We start from the raw sequence: 21,822 nt of genomic DNA on the forward strand, positions 1-21,822 counted from the left end.
GAAATAAAAAACAACTAATAGCAATGAAGAACAAGGCAAACAAAGGATATAGCCACACAGTGAAGAGCAAGGAAAGAGAGAAGAGATAATTCACAAAATCCTACAGGACAGAAGGTAGACTTTTGGGGGGTCTAAACAGAAAACAGCATTTCAGCTGTGACTTCAGGATCTGAATCAGTAGGATACCAATATAACTCACAAGCAGCAAAGTTCTTGAAGGAGGCACTGCTAGGCTTACCACCATCACCCTGTCCATCAGCAATGAAAATTTCAAAGATCAGCTCTCGGGTCTTCCCAAATTTCTCAGGAGCAACTGCCTTCATAATATTATCATGAATATCATCATCCTTATGAACAAGAAGCTGGAAGCAGTGTTTTCTGTTTTGGCTGTACTTGTTGGAGACAAAGCTCTGAGTTTCTTTTATGTATAGACTCAAGTAAGGGATTTTTCCAATTTCTGTCTTCAAACTTTCAATCTTTCTCTTAGACAGGGCTCTTTCTCCCAAGAAAGATGACCTTACAACAGCACTGCTGTAAATTAATGGTCAGTTCTGCCAAAAGAGGCAAGAAATGTTTAGGATTCTCACCCTTGCTTACATTTGATAGACAAAACATTTAACATGGAGATGGAAAGATGATGACTGCACTGAGTGTAGGCTATAGTAAACTATCCTGCTTGTCCAGACAGCCGCATGTTACACAGCTTGAATGCAGGATCTCGGCCACGATTTCTGTCACTCAGTTACTGCTGATGGAAGTGCTGTGCTATAATTTTCTAGTATTTCAGCAGCATCTAGAAACACCAGATGTGGTTAAAGTCCTGTGAGATTACACAGAACACAGCCCTTTTGTAAAAGACCAGTTGCCTTCACTCAGCTGCCCAGGGTTGGGTGACATGTAGTGTGAAAATTGCTCTTACCCTTGGGCACTCACTGCTCAAAAAAACATTCCTTGGTTTTGTTCTTTCTTCTCCTTTTTTTTAAAAAAAAATTTAATAGAAGGAAAACTAAGTCATTGTACATAATTTTCTAAGATTCAGCAGAAATAAACCCCTGGTTTTCTGAGGCTGAGGTCACTGCTTAACCAGATTGTAGATCACCTGCCCTCCCTCCTTCAGTTGTGGCCCAGCCAGGCTTTCCCTCAGCTGCAAACCCCTGCTAGAACAGTGGTCAGTGTTGCTCATCTCCCCAGCAGCCACCCCAAAAGTCACCAATAGCCCAGGTCACTCTTTTCCTTGGAATGGTTCAGCATCCTGAGCTCAGTACTGAGGAGAGACTACCCCGACCCTGCACCATTCCCTCTTTCAGTCCCACTTCTGGCAGTCTCCTCTCTGCTACTATCGCTGCAATATTTGGAAGCCATGAGTTAGGCTGGGCTCCCTTAGCCAATAATCAGCATATCATCACTGGTGTCATCCCTTCACATCATGAAGTCCGGTTGATAAAAATATGTGACTTCTTAGCTGGTTTTGGTAGTGGTTTTCTGAGAGTGCTAGAAATTTATCTGTTAATGAATGAAAACTAAAAACCTTTTATTTTCCTTGACTCCTGGAATTGAAACCTTAAAAAAACTTCATCCTCATAAGAACTGCATGAGACCATCCTAATTTCACACCAAGGATGTTCCAGTCTCTGGAAGATCTTATTTCCTTCCTATCTGATGTTCTGTTGTCTATCTTCATTACAAAAGCAAAAAGCCCTTTACTAAATTGCTGAGAGCAGCAAGATTATTTGCACTTCTGTAATTTATCATGTACAAGGGGAAAACTTGCCATCATATTAAGTTATGACATTTTCATAACTACTTGCCATAGCCAACAAAAGATTACCTGAAACAAATTACTTCAGGACAGCAAAACAAAAATTACTTGCTTCTGCTCTGATAATTTTTCAGCTTGCCTTTTCTGTAGAGAGCTGTAGGAGAGCTGTCTTGGTATGCAAACATGGAGCCCAAATTCATCTGTTTATAAACATCCTGTTTCCCAGATGTGCAGGGTACAAATGTACATAATATATATGGGTCAAGTTTGATTGCTTGGGAAGGAGGCAGTGCAGGACTAATTATTTTCCTGACCTGATGGGTAATATTTTATTTAACTCTACTCTAGGGCAGCTAAACTAGATGGTGGGAAAGAGAAATGTATTCTCAAAGGAATAATGCCAGTTTATGCAGCACCTTTGATTTTTGCATACACTCAATGATTGAAATAATTTTAAATTATTATTTATTCATTATGTTTTTATTTGGACCCCCAATGTAAAGGTTACATTTTTCTTTTCCCCTCCCCATACCTAATATTTGTTACAGTTGCATTTTTCAAACCATTTACTGTCTGAAGGGTAAGTAGAATGACACTGCTCATAATGTGCAAATAAATGTGAAATAAGCTAGTCAGCTCAAGTGGAATGAATTACTGTCACTGGTAAAATAAGGCAAGAGGGAACAGCTGCCTTGGGAGCTAAAAAAGACTCCAGCAGGTACTGCTATTGAGTGACTGGAATAACACTTACTATGATTTATCAAAGACCACTTGAAAGCACTTCTGAGGCATTAAATAGGCATGAAAAAAGGCTTTAGTGGCAACAGGACTGTGCCAGAACTGAGTGATTAGGAGACTCAAAAGCTTGACCCGAACTTGCAGCCTATGAACAAGGGATGCCAAAAATCTTCAAAGATGTGTGGAAGAAAATGGAGGGTACAGTCAATTTTGAAGAGATGACCACAGAGCTACTGGGTCCTATTACAAAACCTTGATAGCACAGCTATGGAGAAAGGAAAAAAACCCAGTCCATGATTAGTACCACAGCACTGAAGCAGTCCACCAGAAAATAGCTTTGTGCAGAAATAATCTCATAAATTAAATATTTGAAATATTTTCAGCTGCAACATCCCTGTGGTCAAAGACAATTTTCTGCCCTCCCAGTTTTCACTGCTAGTCTGCAATTCCAGCAGTGCCTTCGTGGCAGGGACTGTCACAGTGGTACCACAGGCACCAATGCTGCCTCTACCAGGCCCCTGCAGTGACAAAACTTCAGCTGCCACAGACCAAGGTTGTGCTTCCAGCTCTCTGTCCTGCCACTGCTTATTCTGCTGGTGAGAATAAAGTGTTTTGATGCTGGGCAAGCTCTAAGGATGGTCCTGCTCCACAATGCAGACCCCATGTTGTAAGGGCTGGAGGATGGAGAGCTCAGTGACAGCAGCAGCTGACCTCACAGCAAAGGTGTTTCCCAGGAAAGGGAACATTCCAGTCTGCCCAGGGCATGGCAAGGACTTCTCTGCCCAACATGAGGCAGCACTTTGCAAGCCCCACATTACTCCCGCAGCCTTGTAGCACCTGCTGTTTCAGCCCTCACCTTCTCAAGAGAGAGATATTTGCACCCATTTAACATTGCATTTTATTTATAGGAAAATAAGCCACTAAGCAAGTTACTACAGTGAAGATTTTTAGAAAATAAAACCTTTGTTTGTGGCAGTTCCCAGCTCCCTGTCACATCTTCAGAAGAACAGCCACCAAGACTGCTGTGGGAGGGGAAAAGCATTAATGGAGAGCTCTGAGGTAGATGGGGAAGGACAGTTTTTCTTATGCTGCCTAATAAACTACATTTCACCATTCAACTTTATGATTTTCTGCAAAAAATAGACCTCTCCCTAGTTCTCTGCAAAGATTTAATAGCAGCAAGTAGTAAAATGGTGTCACATTACTAAGACTTCATTATTTTCAGAAAATATACTACTGTCATCTACTTGCACATTATAAAGTTCTATCATAAAACAAATCTCTTATAGCCATTAGTATGAATTAGTGAATTTCTACTGTCTATTAAAGACAATTGTTGATATTCTGAATCTTAAAGACCTAAACCAAATCACCGTTGTGCCTGAAACCAAACAATGCTTGAAAAATACATCAAACAAAAGCTGATACTGCAGTGCACAGGGCCCATAGCATTTCCTTATATTCCCAGGAAGCTCTCAGAGAGAAACATCAGTTATAATACAGCAGTAATGGCACTGAAGATTTATCACAGTTTTATCCATAAATAGTACTAAATGGCAAAAAATCAAAGTAACCATGAGGTCGTCTTTACATGGCTGGCACAACAAAGGCAAAACAAAATAATCACTCTCCTGTTGTTTTAACAGTGGGAAAGGCACCAAGGTGGGACAGGAGACCCTCCATGAGGTTGTTCTACCCAGGAACTTGCTGCTGGAATATAAACCTGTCAGCAGTGCGTGCTGTGAGTGTTCTGAGGCTGCAGATGTGTTGCAAGGTCCCACTGGCACAGAGAGGCAATAGATGTGGGAGATTTGTACAGTCACGAGGCAAGAGATGTGACAGAACTCAGTTTCTCTGCTCTGAAAAATCTGTTCTAAGAATTTATTTTCCATAAGTGTCTAACTCGAGAAATACGAGAGAGCAATTTTGCAGTGTAGGCAAGTTTTCTTTCCTCAGATGAGACATGTCTGTACAATTGCACATGCACAGGACACAGTGAAGTCAGGACCTAATGCTCCTTGGAAAGCAGCTAACCTCAAAACTCTTTATATGAGTTTAATATACCTCAGAGTGTTTCCCTTATAGCATTATCAGGGCTCCCAGAGCTTTGATAGAAAGAATTAGACCCCAAATCACTGATAAAACAGTACCAATACAGGTTGCCAGCCATTCTAGCAGACCACAACTTCTGGGAACATTCCAGGAATGCCCGGCTCTTTGTGCTGCTCTGAGGGTGCAGAGGGGCTTCTCTGGAAGAGGAACATACCCACTGAGCTGTCCTGTAGGATCACTGTCTCCAGGTACTCTGGAGAACGGATTAAAGAGGGGAAACTTTTTTCAACACTTCTTTTTTTTCTGGCATCTGCTTTCTAAACACAACAGAGTTCAAAGACCATGCCAGTGCTGCTGGAACCAGGAGCTGCTTTAAACCACCGTGTATGCACCTGACAGAAATAACCTAAAATGTCATATTCTTTCCCCAATGACAACCCTGGTTTTTAAAAGGTAATTACATTGCTCTTTGAGAGGTTAAGTAAAATAGGTAAATTAGTTGTATCTGCAGCTGATTGTGACAGGTAGGAAGAGCTTCACAACATGCACAGCTTTAGTTACAACATCTCTGGAAAAGTCCTCAGGGATTTAGAACAATGAAACTGTAATTTAGCCAGTCAGTCACAAAGAGCCATAAACAGATTCACAGAGACACTTCTGTACGCACAGCTCCTTGTATATTTTATGAGGGAAGCACTATCTGCCTTCCCTATCCTTCCCTGATCTCTCTCTTCCCTATACATCAAGCCCACAAACAAAACAATGCAAGTGCTAAGAGAATAAAAAAAATAGATAGACTTTATCTACATGGCATTGCTCAGATCTTATAACAAATATAATTTTCCATGCAACTATTTATTTTCAAAGAAAATCCTTGTTTTCAAAAATAAGAAAGACACCATCAAGGTTTGCAAGGTTCAACTAACAAAACTAAACAATTGATGCAAAGTCTTTGATGACAGCACTTTGGTTTCCTTGCTGTAATTGCATTTCATAGCACAGGAGCTAATTCATATAACAGAAGGCATTGTTTATATGCAACTGCACTTTGCATGTCATGGCAAATACTTCTGTCCTTCCCTCATCTTTCAAAAGTCAAAGCTTCCAAGAATGTACATAGATTTTGTAGGACTGGCTGGATATGGATTAGCCAGGGGACATGCATGTGGAAATCACCCACAGACCCCTGCAAAGGTTTATTTCAATATCAGCTTGGTTGAGTAGCAATAGCAATTAGAATGGGTCTGAACTGGTGAGACAAACTTGAAATGATTCTCTGCAAACCCTTGTAATTAGATCATCAACAGCTGTTTAGCTTCCCTGACCCTTAGCCAAAGTAATAATGATTTCAACTGAAAAGGCTTCAGTCTCAAAAGGAATATGACAAAAAGCACATCATCAAGTATCCACATCAGGGAATTAAGGATCATTTGACTATTATTCTGAGTTTTCTCTTGACAGGGCTAAAAGATAGAAAAATAAAATTTGATGCTAGCTATAGAAAATTTTGGCTGGGAAAAAAGAAAGCACTGCAATTAAAAGGGGGATTCTCTCTGAGCATACAGCTTGTCCCTAACCAACATATTGCCACACATCTGAACTAAAGCCCCTCACAGCTGACAAAGCTAATGTGGTACACAATCCACAACTGGGAAACATAGTTCAAATCTAAGTAAATATCACATTTTTCCTCCCCTTCTCAGAAATTACAAATTTAATGCAGCTTGAAAACAAACACATGTCTGGAATGAGCACTTGAAAGGAAGACAAAAAGAAAAATCAAACTCATAAACCTGATGCAAACAGTGCTGTTGCTGGTACACCCCCTTGCTAAAGCTGCATATGTGCGTTGTAAAGCTAATTTGCAAATGTGGCTGAACCAAACTCAACCTGAGCCAGCCCTGTAAAAATGACCAGTGGAACTGATGTTAGACCTAACTAGACTGTAATACTGTAAAACCTTAAGCCCAACTCCTGGATCCTGTTGAAAAGGAAAAACTATACTGCTGACAAATCAGCATAATCGGCAAGCAGTATGGAGGAAGAAAACTGTGATTCAAAAACAATGCAGAATACAAACAGAATTAATTTAAATACAACAGCATGGGCATAGAGCTAATATTTAGAGTTAACAATACAATATAATTACATCAAAATAGAGAAAGCCATGGGGCTCCAAGTTTAACAGTAAATTGTCTCCCTCTACCTAGGAACTGCTGGAGCAGACTGCTGCTCAAAAAAGAGGTGCCTCAGCTGCACATCAGCAGTGATGTGAAGATGCCCTCCTCAGGGCTCTTTGGAGGTGCCTGCCAGTGGAACAGAAGGCAGCTGTCAGAATACCAAGCCCTAGGAAAATAGGAGGTTCAAGGTGTTACCCTCCTCAGCCCACTGAGCCAGACACAGCAAGCTGATTTATTGCATCACTCTTTCCTCGCAGGAGATTCTCTCAGCATTTGGTGTGGTACCCACTGTTGGTTTGCCCCTCTCTCCTCCTTCTGATAAAGTTTTCCAAGGTTGCCTTCAACCCAAATTCCTGAACAGTTTTGGAATTATTAAAATACTTTGCTTGTTGGGTTTGCTCAGTATTTTGTTGGTTACCCATTCATGAGAAATTCTTCATTCCACTTATGGAGCAACATGTACTGTTTGAATTTTCTCCCAAAGGAAAATAAAATTATTTTTATTAAGCTGATAAATCAGCTATGCTCAAATATGCAAGACAGATTTGATTGTGGCAGCCAATAATATTTCTTCTGAGAGTTATTATTTGGTCCTTGCATTTGAAGGACCAAATGCAAGTTCTTCCTTCACAACTAGAGCTAAAATAACATTTTTCCATTTGTTAGATAGTTCAGATTGAGCTACTGAAGTATTTCTCCAAATTCACACTTTTCAGAAACTTTTGTAATAAAATTTTAAAAAGGTGTGGAGAGAAGACAATGTCCAAGAGTAGCTAACACAGACCACTGGCCATCACAGCTTTAGCACCACAGTCCACACATTCTGTTTTCCACCAGCACTCAGGGACTGCCAAAACACCTGGAGGCTCCCATAGCAAAGCCAACCTGGCCCAGGTCTCCTTTCTCAAGACTGCCCAGATGCAACCTGTGAATCAGTACGTCACCATTAAGAAGATTTTAGTGGGCTTTGGAGACATGTGATACTATTTATAATCAACCCTTCTAGACAGTTGTTTGCATACTCCTCCCTGATGCAGCTTCCCTTGAAGAGAGTTGCTACACAATCATTACAAATTGATTGCAAAAGAGCTAACAATCATGATTAAATCATTAAATTCTTGTCTACGCTTCAGAGAGCGGAGAGAAAATTAACTTCCCACCAACCTAATTTTTTCCTGAACATGAAATAATGATTTTCTGCCCGTCTAATTACAAAGCCAACATCTGATCAAGCCGGCATCCAGAGGGGATTATCACATGCACAAGTATTAGACCTCATTACCAGCTTGAGTGCAAAATTATTACATCTTGTAATTGGATGGTGAGATTTATATACAGATCGGCCCGGTTTCTGTAAGATTGTAATTACAAGCTTCGTTGGTTAGCTACTTATCACTCAGCACAGAAGAGAGGAAAATAAGCAACAGAAAAAGCATTTCATTAACCCATAACCCTATCAAGGGAGAACCACTGTAACATCCATGTCTGCATTAGGGAGAACAGCTAAATTCACAGATGAAACAATTTATTATACTCTTTGCAAATGGGATTTCATTTTGTTTAACCCCTAATGAACTATTTTGGTAAACTGTATGAGCAAACCATCCATTTTATAGACAACTAGGTTCAATATAGTAATTATAAGGGGTAACTGACTGAAATAAATACTCATCTGCTTAGGGGCAAGGTTATTTGATATACAATTGCACATAGATCTGAGCATTCACAATAGGCAGAGTAAATAAGGAGCTCGCCTTGGCTTGTTACAGAGACAGGAAAGCCCCTTGCATACAGTCAGAACTGGGAAAGCATAAGAAATCCTGCTGTGAGAGTAAGACATACACACACACCTATTGCCAAAAGGTAAGATTATCGGGGTATACAAGGCCAGGCCATGTTCAGAGCACAATTAAAAATACAGAACATCCTGCACTAGGGGCTTTGGGGACGTCAAGGTGCAGGAGTGTACAAGCAACTGAGTGGCACAGATATACAACATCCATTCAAAAAGTAATTTCTAAATCACATTTCCAGGCTTTTTAAGCAGAAACTTCTAAGCTTCCCAAGCAAACTGAGGAGAGTAACAACAAATATTACAGACACATCTGTACCCACCTTCTTCCCCCTTCATTTTCCAGTTCTGATGGCAGGATGTGAATGGATGTTTCTCGCTGACATCAGTTCCTACTTTGAATACCCCCAGAGCTTTTTGGGTGATTATTAAGGGAGCCTGTCCTTAAAATAAGATTACTTCAGAACTATCACATTCTTTTTTTCCCCCTTATTTTCCCCCAAATACTCATTCTTTTACAACCTAGAACAGAATAAAATCACAAAAGTCATTTTAGCAAACTTGAGGAATTTCCACTTCCTCTTGTATCCAGTAACAAGTTTTAGAAGGGTAAAAACCTTCCCATCTTGTTGAACTATAAGCTATATATTTCCTTAGTAGCAAGTGAAGAAACCAAACCTGGGTTAGAATTAAAAAAAAAAAAAAAAAAAAAAAAACGAAAAAAACAAAACAAAACAAAACAAAAATCCCAAAAAAACTTACCACACACACAAAAAAAAAGAATGCTAAATAATGGGGATGTACCCTGGGTATCAAGATGTGGTCTCCATAATCCCCCACACTTTCTACCCAACATCCAAACCCAACACAGTAAAGTTCTGGTGTGGATTGAAGGTAACAATTGTGTAACAATGTAGAAATGTAGAATGCTTAAAAAAGACATGGTTTTTTTAATGTTTCATGAAATATTTCCCAGTTTAGTTCGGTTTTGGAAAACAACCTTAATTTCAAAGATCATTTTCATCACAAACCTAATTAGGGTGGATCTTTATCTCATGTCAGCTGTTGAACTCTGATCGATTTCAGCAGTGCAGGGTAAACCCACAAGCAGCATATCAAGATTATCTGCAGGGAGGGATGATTCTCTACTGCCATTCCAAGTTGTAGCACCCAAAGATTCCAGCTGGGCTCCATTATCCTGGCTACTCATCACACACAGATAACAGAAAACATCTACTCCAGAGGTCTTGCAAAGGCAGCTGATACAAGAAGTGTGTAAGTGAACTGCTGCCTTCAGGGGTTTCAGCACAATAATTCATTTAAACACAAGCTGTTTGCCTGGCAGATACTGTCTTTGTTATTACTCTCAATCTGTATATTAAATACTTTTATGTCCTTCTAGACTGTCTTTTCTCTATCCTTATTGGTTTCTGTCAATCCCAAAAGTCAAAACAGATACCGTCACACAAAAACAGGAGACTCCAAGTGCAAAAAAGAACAAAAAAAAAAAAAAAAAAAGAAATTAGGCTATACTTGTACTTCAGGAAAGAAAATGTGCTTTACAGAGAAGATATTTAGGAATAAATAAAATAATAACTAGGTGGTCAGGATCATTATTAAGTGATGTGGGAGAAGAAAAATTAAATAACTGTCTGAAGAAAAGAATTAAAATTCAAAATAATCAAGTAAAAACAATAAAAACTAAGTCTATCAAATGCAGCAATTTAGGTGGCATGATTTGAGACAGCAGCAGCTTTGACCACAAGTGTAGAATATAACTTCTCAGGGAAGAAAATTACTCTAAATCATACCAAAGAAAATAATTCATTTTACAGTAGCAACTTTTCCTCAGAGCAGCCTGAAAATAGTCTAGTCTCCTTTTTGGGCCAAAACAACTATTCAGTAATGTGAGCTTCCACTTTGCATGGACAGCTCCCGTGAGAGGAAGAAAAGCAGGCAAAATTTATCTCCTTTGGGCTGAAAAAAACCCATTGCACTGGCTCTGTTTCCTCTTGTATTAGCCTGTCTAAGGCCCACCAGAGCTAATGTGCTTGTGGTACAAAGAACATGAATGTAGTGTGAGGAGCCTGAGCGTGTCCCTGCAGCTCTCCTGCCCCAAGAGCAGCCCAGAGCTCCTGTGCTCAAGGGCCTGTCCTCAGGGCTACATCCCAAAACACATCTGGCAGTAAAACCCAAGAAGGCATTATAGGGGCAGGAGAATTTTAACACCTTCTTGCAGACTGGGCATATAGAGAAACTTTATGTTTACCAATTTTTATGGACAGAATTGTCAGCATGTAAAAATTGTCATGGAATACAATAAAATAGACAGGAACCAGTTAAATAAAGATAATATATTACCCTAGGGTAATATGAAACTAACTATTCGGTATTTTGCATACTACCATCTTACTTCAGGTCTTTTCTATATACACAGCAATAGCCATTTATATACATTTGCACCTCACAATAAAACAGAAGAATGAAAAAATCCCAATTTGTAAAGCTGCCTCCCACCATTACTCTGGTGCAAAGGCTGAGGCTGGAATTCAGGAAGCGGGGGTGCACATCTGTAAAAAGAGTAGAAGCAAACACAGCAGCCACTGCCTTTAGTCTGCAGCCCAAATAAATACTTGCAATAATATGTTGGTTTTTTTTTTCTTTTTGATTGGTGTATTTTATATGCATTATTTATTAAGCTGCTCTAAGGTCGTGTCATAGCCTCAATTTTTTGCTCCCCACATTTATTGCTATATATCATTTGCAGGCTAGTAGCACCAAGTAGCTGCAGCCATCACCTGAACTCCATCCTGTTCAGCTCTGTGCCAGCCAGACCAAAGGAGAGGGATGCACACTCTCCAGGCAGGAGGCAACAACAGTGAATACTTGACAAGCACAGACTTGCTGAGCTTCTTGCATCTCTCTAATAGGTGCATTTTCCCCAAGGAGGGGCATATGGAAGAGAATGGGAAGACAGAATAGTAGCAGAGTCCAAGAAAGCTCAGGTTTCAATAAATAAGCTGAAAAGAACCTGCACATTTGCATATTCACACAGCTTAGATACAGTGAGGTTTTACCACACAATGTCCCAGCAGACCTTGTCATGCAAACATCCAGGACCCTCAAAAGATGCATCTGTTACCTCAGAGTGGAATATGTCACAGCCACATCCAAACAGTCATGAACCTTGAACATACATGGGACTTTGACTTTAAATCCACCAGACCAATATTCCCCACAACTCACAGATTTTCTCCACAGAAATTAAAACAGACAAATAGAAAAACAAATGTACTTTCTAGGGGGAGAGATATTAAGTCTAAAAAGTGTCAAGGCAATTATCAAAGTGATCATTAGCACTTCTCACTGTCCACAAGAGCAGGCTGAATATGGAAGCAGGAAGAGTGTGTCATAGCTTTGGGTAACCTTTGGTACCATTTGTTTGATTCTCTACTAAATTCTAGGAATGGGAAAGAATGAAAACTGCCCTTGTTTCAATCACTTGGGAGCAGCAGTCTATTTGAAATTTCTTGTCAATCTTATTTTTCAACCAGACCTCAAGTTAAAAGCTGCAGTAGAAACCTGCCTTCTGCTCCACGACACACAAGGCTGATGCACAGCAGAGACCAGAAACTCCCTGCATTTGCCTCCTCCCACACTCCAGCTTAAAGTTTTCATAAAACTCTGAGTGAGTACACAGATTCTCTTTGGTGAAGCTGTTTGCTTTCAGTTGTGCAGAGTGGAAGAGTAACACATTTTACTTTCTGTTCGTCCTTTTCCTTTACCCTGCTGATTTAATTTCCATTACCTCATACACCACACAGCCTGTTACAGCCATACTATAGGCAGCCATGGTATATTGGCAATAGCTTCCATACTAATCTCCTTCAGTGTGGGTGGTGCCATGGATACAAAAAAAACAGGGAATCATTTGCTTTTTACTCCCAGTGGATCATGGAGCTACAGGAAGGCGCCACCTCCAGTGGCAGTTGCTACCACACCCATGCAGACTATGTGGTTGGATTATGCTATACATTCAATAGTTTAATTTCAAGGTAAAGATATTTATATGGCATTCAAAGATGAATACAAAAGCATTCTAAACATGTATACATTCTTTTTTTTTAATATATTAGAAAACATAAATGCACAAATTTTCTTAAAATGTTTTGATGTACATGTTTTGATGTTCAGTAAAATCACTAAAACCTGCAGGCAAGACAGGGTTCACACATGGTGCTGAACCCTAATCCAGGCAAAAAATTAGCCTTTTTCATTTACTTTATCAGCTCTGGTGGTATTCCTTGCTTTCTGAAGAAATGGTATGGATTGCCCACGGTCCTATTTTTTTTCTGTTTCTAGCCTCTATTTTTTATCTGGATTCTTTTCCTCAAGGCTCTGTGGGGAGTTTTTGCAAGTGATCAATATCAATGCATCCTATTCCATGATTCATACTCAAATTCTGTGATTTGGAGCAACTCCTCCTTCACCCTCAAGTTTGTATCCCGTGTTCTTTGATTTTGCTCCTTTCTGTGCCCTCTTCTACTTTGGTTTAGGATCTCCCTGTAGCTTTGCACAGCTCTTCCAGAAAAGAGAATCATCTCATTTTATACCCTTTACTGCAAAAGATAAATACAATAAATCCTAGCAAAACTGGTGCATTTATTTGCACATTTGTATCCCTATTAAATGCTGCCTAATAAATTCTGGAGTAGAGGGAAGAGGAACTTATGTGGCACTTCTGAAAAATCTAACCAATCTAGCTGATGGGAAAGCATGATGGAATAGAAAGCAGGTGAAGACAAACTGCTGCTTCCCTTGAATTTATTGGAAAAGTAACAGCTAGGTCAATTCCAGCAATGCTTAGGGGTCCACAAGAGGAGTGGAAAGGAAAAGACATTGAATTAAAGCAGGCAGGAAAAAATACAATATCACAGTAAAAAAATCTAGCATAATGTCTTTAGATATGGTATTTGCCTCTTGTTCTATCTCTGGTGAAAAAAAAAAAAAAAAACAAACAAAAAACAACAGTTTGGAACTCAAGGGAATGGAAAGTGCAAGAAAAAATAGAGGAACAGAAAGATATAAGTATGTGGGGAGGTGAGTTTGAACAGGAAAGTAAAGTGCTAAAGGCAGCCAAAACCAAACAATGGCACAGCAAAATCTTGCGGTGCAAGAGCTTGTCATTCCCTACGAACAAGGAGTTTTTTCCAAGCCTTTGCCCATCTCTGAAACTCTGTGGCCAGAACCTCCACGTAGTGTAGCAAACCACAACACCAGAGGAAAGAGCCACTGGAGCACCCACCCCTTCCTCCTGCACTCAGAGCTTCCATCATTTGCTCCCAAACTGCTCTTTAAGTGAGTTGCCTGTTAATGTAACACACACTTGCTGGACCCAGTGTAATTTGTTCTTTTTGAAATGTCACTGCACACAGGGAGCTGCTGCTACAAATGCAGACACCAAGCAGTGCTACAGCAGAGCCAGACACCCTGGAGCAGCACACATCCAACAGGAGACACCCACCAGAGCTGGCCTGATGGAGCTACCCAGGCCCTCCATGCTCATAAAACATTTACAACTGGATTTTGAATTTATTTCTCAATGCTCAGAAAGAGGGCATACCTATACCTAAATAAGATCTGAAGACAGCACAGCTTAGGAAACCAACCAACACACACCCAAGTGAGTCCTGCCATTCATTCACAAAGCCAACTAAAATAAAGATTACTGCATTTAGCAGTGGTAGAAGCACTACCAGCCAGGCTACAGCAGCAATGAGCTCTATTCACTGCAGCCCTTCATTATGTATCACTCAGAGAAATCCTGCTGTTTTCTCTGTTTGCAAGCAAGCCTCAAGCCTTTTCTCAGCAGCTGTCACTTGGTTCACAAAAAAAAAAGGCCTCTCAGCACCATGGCGATTAAATACCATTATAACTTTCCTCCTTCTGCATACTACAGTAGGCAATCAATATGGGCTTACATTTTATGAGACAAGGAGTTAACTTGTTCAATTACGGTGCAGACAGCTCTATTCTTTTGTAACAAGTAATCTGGGTAGGGAAATCGATACTGACAGGCCCGATGCACGCCAGCTAATTTCATATTATCCACAGCCAATCAGGTACCTGCGAATAATAGAGTTGTTGTTCCAGTTCATTATGGGGAGGTGGGATCAATACCAGGACAATAAGAGGATTGGCAATGCATCTGCTGCATAAGTAACCCTGAAGGGAAAGGAGGTCCCACCAGTGCAGCCAGCACGCTCGCATTTACATAGCCGGGGAAGACAAAAGTGCCAGGGAGGTCCCTGCTCCCTGACCTACAATTAAAGATGAAAACACCCCAGAATTGCAGCAGGATAAACAAACCTCCCTCGCCTACTGCCAGGATAAACCAGAGAGGGGGGCAAAGTTGAAGAAAATGTTAATAGCAGATTAAAAGACGTGCATATGCTTCATAAAATGAGATAACACAAGCACGGCTAAATGAACCAGAAACAATCTATTATTTTTTGAAGCATTGCATTAATATACAATGTATATTTGACAAAATGCAAGGCAGAAAGGGAGAAAACATGCAGTCCTATCCTGATGAAGATTATGTATATTTTATACATGTGATATTTCATGGAGCATGTTTTCTTTGATGATGTAAAGTCCTACCTATGTTAACATTTATTATGCAGAGTATGCAAATGGGGCCCAAAAAAAATGAGTGATTCTGGTATTCAAATTAGGGGTTAGAGAGACAATTCTGTGCTGTGTGTTTAAAACAGCTTGAGAAGTAACAGTGTTCTTGTTATTTAGTCAGTTAAGAAATACAAGTGGAATAACAATATTTTTTTAAATACAAACATCTGGGGCGGAAAAGAAGTGGTTTTTTTGGAAGAGCTTTATTTCTTTAGGTAACAAAATTTTTTCCTGTGCCCAATCACAGAACAGATACCAAAAGTATCCTGGAAGGAAACATTTCATCTAACATCAAATCTAACATTTCATACAATCTTTTTCCCCTTAATAAGTACCTAATTTGAGACAATACAGGTTTTGATTTCAGAGGCAGCAAAAGCTTCTAAATTTAATTGACTTAGAGTAGAGCTAGAGTTGTCCATTTAACCCTATTTTTAAATCAGCGGCAGAAGTTTGGTTGGCTTCCCAAGGACAGGTGTCTGCCTGGGCTGTCTAAAACCACATCCCAATCTGGCAAACATTTTTCAAAACATAGGTTTTATCACAGTGAAAAATAGAACATACCAAGATGAACAGATACTGACTCCAATTTCAAAAGTGTGCTCTGAGGATCAAAATATAAGGGTTTAAGTGTCATAATGTCCTCCAAATGGAATGTAAAAACAGAAGGCATCTAGGAGATATAAACTTTTTAAAAAGGGACTTTCTCCTGTGTACTAATTATACTTTTGTTCTTAGTCATCTACATTTCTCTATCTACACTTTCAACTTTTACCTTCTAAAAGAAGTGTAAAAAAATTCAGTGATTTCAACAATCTCTTCTGGACATTTATCCACCTAAAACCAAAACAAATCACCACATAATCTGATACATTTCAACCTGACCATCCATTTTTACTCTTGAAAGGCTCATAGGCAGTGATATTTACACACCAAAATTAGGCTGTGTTGGCAAGGCTGGGCAGAACAGCTATTCCAGCTCTCATTTGGAGCTGTAATACTCCTCATTAATTTTGGAAAACCAAAATATCCATCAGTTCAATTCCTCCCCTCTGCTTGTGCTCCATCCAAAATGCTGGATGGGATACAAAAGTGTCATTAATACTAATGACCCTTTCAAGCCAGCCTTGAAAGAACAAGTATTTTGTTAACTCTGCAGTTCCTGTTAACACATTATAGCCTTTGGAATAGATTACTGGTAGCCTAATTTCATTCATTATTTATCCTGGGCATTTTTGAAATCCATTAATTATTTTTCATCAAAATGCAAAACCAGGCACAGGAGCAGGGGGAAGGGTGAGCACTCATGTGCATGCTGGATTCACACTCCGCACTCTTAACTCTTACCAGCAACTGATGTAATGAACACAGATCATGGGGGAGATTTTATGCATCCATCAGGAATGTCTGTCAAAGCCATCAAGAAGGAGTTGGAGAAGCCTCACACCTAACTGAATTTATGTTACTTATGTTAGAGAAACCAGCTCCTTTGTGCCATGGGGACAAAACAGCTACCATCAAACTTCATGGTTGTAATGGTCTGGAAGACACCCCAGAAGGAGGCTACATTTAAATATCAGGGGAAAGAGTCCTCAGCTGTGTGACACCTCCATCCACTGCTGACATCAGGACTTCATCATTTTATTTGCCTCATACATCAAAATACTGCACAGAATTCAAAATAATATGCATGGAAATACGCCCAAATGTTTTCAAATTACATCTTGTTAACATGGAAAATAGCACAGAGGTCACAGAAGACAGGAATTACATACTCTTTAAATGCTCAGCTATCTTAACCGTTAAGGTAGCAGAGCAGAGAACATGGAAGACTGATCAGCGGATTCTTATCTATCCTCATGCACTCCAGAGTAAAAGTAAATCAATGTATATTAGCTGGGAGCTACCAGCAGCAGCCAGACTCAGTCTCTCCAGGTGCTCTGGTAGTTGTAAGAAAGAAATATGTGTATTTCTCAGTAAGGGAAAAATGGTTCTAACTTATCCTCAGAGAGCCCTCCCATGTATCAGTGTTACTATTCTCCTGATAGATGCTCATTTCTTACAGTAGAGTGCCATAAATATGGACTAAGTTTTATATCACAGCTCCCAGGTGACCATCCTTTCAAATTCCAAGTCATTAGAGCCCTTCAATACCAAGTAAAATTAATAGAAGAGTGAAAAAAGGTTTTGTTTCAAATCCTTAAAACCTGTGGATTTGGAACCCTAGAAGTGTGCTTCCCCCACCCTGTCAACTCTCTGTCTGCAGTAGCAAAATATACTTTAAAAAAAAAAAGCAAGCTGAATCCTCAAATCATTTATCCACCAGAAACTGAGGAGCAAATGGCGAGACAGAGTTTAATTTTTCTGAGTCAGCAAAACAGGGCAGTATTGCAGAAGATTCATCTCCCATAAATGTCTGTGCAGACACCCCAAATCCATCATGGTTCAGGAGAACTCAGGGTCTCGGGGCTCAACTCATTTCAGACCAGCTCATTTGGCAACCACAGTTCCAGACAAGCCCTTGTGGATTCTGCTTATCCCTTGGTAAAATAAAGATGATAATTACCCTCCTTTCATTTGATTCTCATAAAATTCAGCTTTACAATTGCTCCTGACAAAGGCACCTGCTGTGATTCTTGCAACCAAAGCAACAATTGATGCATTTGTATAATGATGTGCCATATAAAACATTACAGTGAAGTGATAGCTTCACATCTCCAGCTATGGGTACTGTGCATAACTATTTCTAACAGGCAGCTATTCCATTTAACAGCTACTAAATCCTTGGATATATTTATTAAAAGGCACTGAGCAATTCATGTTTAATTACTTCATAGAAGAAACAGAAGTAGTAGTGGAGGAAGAGTTAAATACAGTGCTAAAAGGAAGAAGCTACAACTAATCACAATTAAGAGGAAGTCCCAGGCTATTTAAATGCTACAATCCAATTATATCAGGTAAAATGAATTACTCCTTTAATGCTGACTTTATATGAAGATACCTTCTTATTGCTCTCATTAATAATCATCAGACATCATTTTAGCCCATATTGGCTGCAATAACATTTCTATTAGCATCATGGTGTAGCAGAGCTGACAATTAAAATAAAAAATAAATCAAACCCAGAACTGAATAAATGTAATTATAGTTCAGAAAAGAGCTTTTATGACTATTTGATTAGTCAACTGAACAGTACTTATCTTTTAAATCTTAAATTTCAGTTAAATGAAATTTTAGACTTCTTATTACAGTAGTCCCTGAAAAATTAAGATACAGGCAGCAGATGATTCCAAGAGTTATTTAGCTGCCTTATTACCAATATGCAATATGTTACTTGAGAAGCATCAGGTAAAATAGACTTAATAGGGCTGTAAACCACCAGAACAGAAGAAATTATGGGGGGCATAAAAAAACCCAACCAACCAAACCCGCACAATGCCACACGTACACAACCAAAACCCAAAAACACTTCTACCTACTGAAGACATAAGCAATCAGGCTACTTCAGTTGCTCTCCACTGGACTCCACACACCTTTTTATGCTTGGAAACCTTGCCATGAGACACCAACAAGGTATGTGCAAGACAAAATCATGTATTCTTAGCAAAATCATGCATTCTTAGCAAAATCATGCATTCTTAGCAATATTGCCATAATCCAGCCCATAAACTGCAGGATCAGAGAACTTCTGGCTCAGCAGATCCTCATGGGATATAAATAGAGGGCACAAAGTTGGGGCCAGTATTTGACTTGCTCATGGCAGATACTAACACATTCTATGTACAAATTAACAGCGCCTAAAAGGGCCAGGACTGGCTGTTCTAGAGAGGTGAGAATTTATTTATGGGCAAAGAGCAGAGAATTGTGGTGGATTACCTAGAGCAGCATATGGAACACTGCCAGCCCGAGGCAGCTCAAAGGGATGTGCAAACATTTGGAAACTTATAAAACAAATATTTGATCAAATATGCATCACTATCGAATTTGCTCCAGGAATGCGCAGAATTTTTACTCCCAGTCTTGAATGTTTGATGCTGAGAATTTGTAACTCATTTACACAACAAAACATGCAGAACTATTCTATCTTTTCTTTTTTTCCAAAAGGATCAGGGGGAAGGATTTTGATAAGAATTTCTATATATTCAAGTTTTTCATCCTACACTGAAAACTCCTACTTTAAACTACTAAACTTCAAGAGTTTAATCTAGGGCTCTAGTCCCCATAGCTGCAGACCATTGCAACCATTATAGTCTCATATTTTCATCTTTTTTAAACAAGACACCCTTACTAAAAACACATTTGAAAGTAAATTTCCACTCTCCCCCAGGGACAAAAATAACTTCAGTTGTAGAAGCAATTACAGTTTTGCTTTCTGAAAAGTTAAGAGGCAACAAAAAAATCCAGAACACAAAGGTTTTTCTGCATTTTCAGGAAACTAAACTGCAATTCAATATAAATTGATGCTACAATATTATCATAAATAAGTACCATCTATAGAAAAGAAATATTCAAGATAAATCACTATTTATTGATATTATCCCCCTACTGCTACAGATCTTTCAGTGAAAATTGGGTGTTACAACTCCCCTTTCAGCAGCCCTCCATCACAAGACCCAGCAAGAGATACTCATTTATCACACAAGTTATTCATCTGATTAAAACAAATCAGTTTTATAATATAAACTCAAGTAGAAACAACTGAATTTCAAAAGGATGACAGGTGTATCCAATCTGAAAACTGTGGATCCACATCTGCCTCTGGGTATGTTGTCCTTTAAATTCAGGTGTTCTCAGATTAAAACATCAAAGCCACATTTTTACCTTGCAGACACCATTGCAGGTGATCCTGGGGACTTTAAACACCTCTCATGAGACAAATGCCCACTGAAAGGGTTCCACAACCCAGCCTTGGCAGACCTGCTCTTTGGGCGAGGCAACTAAAAATGTCTATCCAACTACTAAGTACTATGCAATATACTTCTCATAGGAGCTCTGCTCCAGAATTGCAAAGGCAGAGCTTCAAAATTCTTTTCAAGCATCAAAATATAACTTTGGACTTGATCTCACTCAACCAGCCTGGCTCCTTTTCCCTGCCTTTGGGATTCAAGTGCTTACCAGTGCTGGAAATACGAGAATATTCCTTCAGTTGATGAGCTGCCACCAGGCATCCTGTTACTATTTAAAAGTAAGTTAGGATCTCTAAGGAGAGACTGAGGAAGCCTGGACCATGCAGGAAGAGTTTTCTGTGTCTGTTCTACAACCAGCCAATAGCAAATGCTGGGCTTCTGCCTGGAGGGAGTTCTATATCAAGTCAAAAATTATTGAACATTTTTAAAATCAAGATATCACTTCTAGAATTGCCTGCCTCCTTAAAAGAAAAAAAAATTAAAAAAGGACTTTATTACCCAGTCAAAATAGACTTCAAACCCCTGCAGTACCCAGCCAGGCCACCCACTCTCCCCCACATTACAGGTCAGGTCAGAAAAATCTCTGATTGCCAGTTCACAACAGTCATCTCCTCAGGACTGAGCAACCTGCTGGAAGTTTCAGTTTACAGTAGCTGGAGTTTTACTGCAGCCTCAGGGTTTTGACAGCAGAGCTACTATGGAATCACAGTGCTGTCTCCTAAACTCCTTTAGGTCCCCTGGAAATTCCAGGGCAGATCTATTTCTCTTGGTCCTTAACACACTATTACATCATACTGCATTTGTTTTCAGAGCTCCATTACCTTGGTTGCTAAAAAACTTTCCAATTTCTTTTGGAAATGTTCAAACTGCCATTAAAAGTCCTGATCCCTCTGTAATAAAAATATGAGTTAGAAATATCCGATACAGTAATTTCTGGACTACTCGTGCATGGATTTGAAAAATCTCTAGATAATTTGTTTTGTATTCTACTGTTCTCCAGTGTCTTTTAGAGAGAGAAAAAAAAAGGGTTTAGCTTCAATATAGAGAATTCTTTAAATCCTTGCGGCTATGACTGTTGATTATTTTATAAAGCCACAGAGAACAGTTTACAAGGAACCAAATGGGTAATCATTATTCCCCATCAGCAATGAGCTGTGACTTGTGTAAATTGCATAATAAATTAGGTATTTTGAGATAAATGAATTTACAATAAACAATCATGGACTGAAAAGCTCTACTTCTTGTCTCCAAAGGCACAAGCTCTGGTTAAAATCAGCCACAGGTAGTTAAGTGATTATAAACTGTAAAAATAAATCAACCTGATATAATTGCTCCAAGGAAAAAATTACCAACATATTTAAAATTTCAGCAGTGCACCTTTTCCCATATCCATTTGGCATTATCTAATTACCTTCACATTTCATTTCCATCAGTGATATGACCTGTATTTTCCTTTTATAACTGTCAGGGAGGGGGTTGGAGAGTGGAGTGGAGGACCACAGTGATAAATCAAGCTCACCATTAGGACCGAAATGGCTCATCGCTGCAGCTCTAAATCCAGGATTTATAAAGATGTCTAGGCCATATAGCACACTTGTGGACACCATAATAAATTCATGAGCACATTGCCAAGGCAAACCACTTCATTATGTGGCAGGCTGCTAGCCATTAATCTAGCAGAGAGAGATTCCTGGGAAACTGAGA

This window comes from Anomalospiza imberbis, chromosome 12, assembly GCF_031753505.1.
Source record: "Anomalospiza imberbis isolate Cuckoo-Finch-1a 21T00152 chromosome 12, ASM3175350v1, whole genome shotgun sequence".
NCBI classification, from domain to species: Eukaryota; Metazoa; Chordata; class Aves; order Passeriformes; family Viduidae; genus Anomalospiza; species Anomalospiza imberbis.